The following is a 4592-nucleotide window of genomic DNA, read 5'->3' as shown; positions in this document are numbered from 1 at the left end:
TATAAGTCCTATTTCTGTGGTTTTCTACCCAGTAACTGGTAGATGTGATCCACTCTTTGTTGGTTGTCTTTACCCAGTAACCGGTATCGATATTCCTTCGTTGTTGAGTATACCACCCAGTAACCGGTGATATATCTCTTGGATAATTGCTTTTGTCAAGCAATTCATCCCTTTCGAGTCATCTTTCATTTACCCTTTGTTTGGTAATGATTGTTTCTCCATCATGATTGGTCATCATTTTATACCCAGTAACCAGTATCCTGATGTCCTTTCTTTTTGGTCGATTTATCCTTCATTAACCCAGTAACCGGTTGTCGATAATCTTCCATGTGAGTATGTTATCTACGTTATGACGGTAATAGATAATATATCTCTTGGGCTCTTCAGTCGAAGTCTTTTTCTTCCCCAGTTGAGTAAGATTCGTATTTCCTCGTGGAATCGAATGCCCATCCCGTAAGCCGAGTTTGCTTTTCCAGCCCTCCTTTCGGATGATGAGTGTCTTGGATATGTTCCCAATTCACGCCTGGTTGGTCACCTATTATATGCCCAGTAACCGGTATCCCTGGTGTTCCTTCCTTTTGCTCCCTATTAGGACTTTTTTGTCCCCTATGGAGTCAGATTTCTCCATGGGCGTGTTGATTCTCTCACCCAGTAACCGGTGTTTTGATAACATGTCTCGCTTTGAGTTTATTACCTAGTAGCCGGTAATATCTCGTTGTTTCTTCCTCAACTTGGGTCCTTTGTGGACGTCCCCGTCTGAGTCCAGATTTTTATCCGATGTGTCCTTCGTGGATAGCTATACTGTGTCGGTGTATTCCCCAATACATGCATCTTTGCGTCAGCTCGAGTCTTTCCACTGATTTATTTTTGTGGAATCCCTTCGTGTCTCCCAACAAGTTTTCAAGCCGTGACCTGCTCACGCATTTTTACCTTATTCTCCCCAAAGTTTATGTCTCCCTAGTGAGTGCGTTACTCCTATGGATTTGTCAGGTTCTCTTGATTTCTTTTCCTTCGTGGCAAGTATTCACCATAAAAATTTTATTTTGCATCATGAGGTCTCTTAGGGACCAAAATTCGTCTCTTTGTTATTATTTAAGCCCATTCTACCTCGTCGAGACGAATATTTTAACCTTCATATCTCAGGCTAGAATGACCTTAAATAGGGGCATCTGTAAGACCCTAATTTTGACCCTAAGATCCCTCATGGCATCATATCATTGCTCAGTGCATTGCCTCAAGGATCATAGCATATTTGTCTCCTTAACCCTAGGGTGGGACTTGCGTGAGTGGTTTGAGACCACCAAGCATGCTTGTATTGTATATTATTGTTTGTTTATTTTGATTACTAACCAAAAGCATAAAAATATGTCATTAACTCTTTTTGTTTTGAAGCTCAAGTGATCATGTGCTCCAATGCTCCTAGGAGGCTCCTAAGCCCAATGCAATGGCTAGATGAAGATGAGAAAAAAGCGTGGCAATGGTCCACAAAGCTCCTAATCATCATATATGTCTCCTAAGCATCTCAATTTGCCAATTTGATCAAGATAACCCAAAGGGCTTGAGGATTGTTTCCCAAGGAAACCCTAATTTCAATTATGTTGTGACTGTGCATTGCCCATGAAGCAACCTCAACCTCTGATCAAATTTAATCAAGGGAAGTTCTTTCATCCATTATTTTATGCATATATGAGCCTATTTGAGGATCCTCAAACATTTATTCATCAAGATTGGAAGTCTGGCTTTGAGAAGTTGACCAGTCAATTCATCTGACTAAACTGAAGATCACTAAGATGTAACTTTTGATGTGTTTGTAAAATGAAGATGACCCCAATAGAAAACATGTTCTTAAGAACCATATGAACAACTTTCATGTTTATCAAAAATCCATTTGAAACTTGGAAGGTCATCATTCATTTCAAAACATTATAGGTCATTTTGACTGAAACCCTAATTTTGGGTCAATCTACCAAGGGCATAACTTTCTTAATGTTTTTGATTTTGAGGTGAGATCAAATGCATTGGAAAGCTTGTGATGTCTAATTCAAATGTTATGTTGGACAAAATTTCATAATCCTAAAATAAATACATGTTATAATACAAAACATTATAGGTCACATTGGACGTAATCCATTGAATTTGAAAAAGTACCTAACTTTAAATGCCCATACCTTTGTCATGAAAAATCCAAATGATTCAAAATTTGAGTCTAAATTGATCAAATTGAAAAGATCTACAACTTTGGTGTTGGATAATTTTCCATTTGAAGCTTGCATCACGCAAACAGATGGGTTTGAATAAGCTTACTTTTGATGAAAATTTTCAAAGGTGAGTTAAACATGTTTTGTACCTAAATTTTCACCGCCATATTTCATTAATTTCCAAATGCCAAATGAATTCTTTCCCAACATGACTTTTGTTCCTTACTTCAAGGGCTTTCCAACCATTACTCACATTATTTTTTTGGACTTACCATTGGTGAGTTTCGAAGAGCTTTTCATTTATGTTCATTTTGACATTTCATGATGAAACTTAATGTGCAAGCCAGTTCCCTCCAAATTACACGTCCAATTCCATTTCAAATGAACTCAGCATGGTTTTTCACCCATCATTGCACCTCACATGCGCATGTACAGGTCCATGCATATCCATTTCCATTTGCCATGCACACATGAGAAGTGTGATCATTTGAAACCCTCAGCTATAAATAAGAGCTCCCTCTCATTCATTCATCAACCTTTTGGAGATCTGAAATGCTGCAGCACTAAAATCCTAACCAATACCAAAGGAATTTTCCATATTTTTTCCTCACTTTCAAGCTTGAAATTCAACATCATTAGTTGATTTTCAAAGCTCAATTCCTTAGCCTCTCATCTCCACTGCATCCTTAGAGTAAAGAGGAGTCAATGTCTTGAAGTTTTTGTGGCTTAAAGAGCTTCAATTCAGAGGTAGAACTTCATACTTTTTGGATCTAGAACATGCAATTCAATATAGTATTCTCTTGTTTGTGCGGTTTTCTAAAGTCCTCACACTTGAGGCAAGCCAATGGTGGTTTCAATTTTCCATTTCGTGCACTTTTAGTTGAACACCATGATCTTCCACTTCACATTCCTCTCAATATAGGAAGAGTGAGGAAGATCCATGGATATAGTGTTGATCTCCATCACAAGAGCTTCATTTCCATGGCCTCGTTTTTAATTTTCATGAAGTTTTTATTTCCTGCAACTGGTGGCCGGATTCTGGTAGCTCGCCGGAGAAGACGGTGGTTTCCACCACCACCACAACGTGTCTTGCTTCCTGGCCATTGTATCTGGATGCCACGTAATAATCTCATGCGTCCGTTGTGTTTACTTCATTTAATTCCATATGCAGCACGTTTGACTTGGTCACACCATGCGCCCTCACATCTGAATCCTTCATTAATGCCACGTCAATTAATGAATCTGATCCTATGGCGCTGGATTTTCCATTATTTCTATTTTTCATTTTATTTTCAGTTAATTCCTTTAATTTTCAAAAATTCATAAAAAAATTATTTGAAGTCATAAAAATATGAGACCAATGCCAAAAAAATTCTGGAAAAATCTAGTTTCATATTTTGATTTTTAATTATTTTTGTGACTTCATTTAATATTTTTTGTGAATTATTGGGTTTTTAATAGTTTTAATTCATTTTAAAATACTTTCTGATATTTGAAAAATCCAAAAATATTTTCCTAGCATTTATGGATCATGATAAATCAATGAAAAATAGTCTCATCAATTTCTTGTTTGATTTGAGATTTATTTGAGATTTTAATCCATTTTGTGCTATTTTTAATTGTTTTTAATTGCTTTCTGATTTCAAAAATTGTTGAGAAAAATAGTCAAAGTTTGTTTGACCATGTTAGACCTATGAGAATTTAATTGGACTTGTTGAAGTTGATTTGAATTGAATTTGAGGTTTGACCTTATTTTGATTATTTTTATTTTTATTTTATTTTAATTCAAAAAATACCAAAAAAATATTGTTGACTTGTTGACTTGTAATCTTCATTTCTTTTCTGTTTGGCATTGATTGATATTGATTTGATTCACATTTGATCAATTGGACTTAGTACTTGTCTTCTTTTCCATTCCCTTTCATCTTCATCCCATTCTTTTTATCATTGGCCAATGAGTTAAGTTTCTTATGGTTGGTCTTGACAAATGAGAGGTTTAACCTTCTTTGATCCAAACCAAACTCAACTTGATCCATGATCAAGTGAGTTGTTTTGTGTCCAAGATAGGTTGCTTCTTGGTCAAGCAAATAACCTAAAGACAATACAAGGCCCTTCCCCTTTTTTTTGGCATGGCAAGTTTATGGAGCTTGGCTTACTAGTCATGATCTCTAACTTGTGTTATTTGCCTATATTTTTATTGATTGGTCTCAGATAGGTGTGACTACTACATTAGTCCACATACGATTGCTTAACATAGCGCTACATTGTCTTATGACAAGCTAACATAACCTTCACTAATTACTAACTTTAATTTGAGCATTTAATTTCTTGCCATTTACTTTTAATGCCATTTATTTCTTGCTCATTTATTCATATTTCTTTTCATTTTGCTCA

Source organism: Lathyrus oleraceus, chromosome 2 (genome assembly GCF_024323335.1).
Source record: "Lathyrus oleraceus cultivar Zhongwan6 chromosome 2, CAAS_Psat_ZW6_1.0, whole genome shotgun sequence".
In the NCBI taxonomy this organism is placed as follows: Eukaryota; Viridiplantae; Streptophyta; class Magnoliopsida; order Fabales; family Fabaceae; genus Lathyrus; species Lathyrus oleraceus.
The sequence above is the reverse complement of the archived record's forward strand: the minus strand, read 5'-3'. Positions refer to the sequence as shown.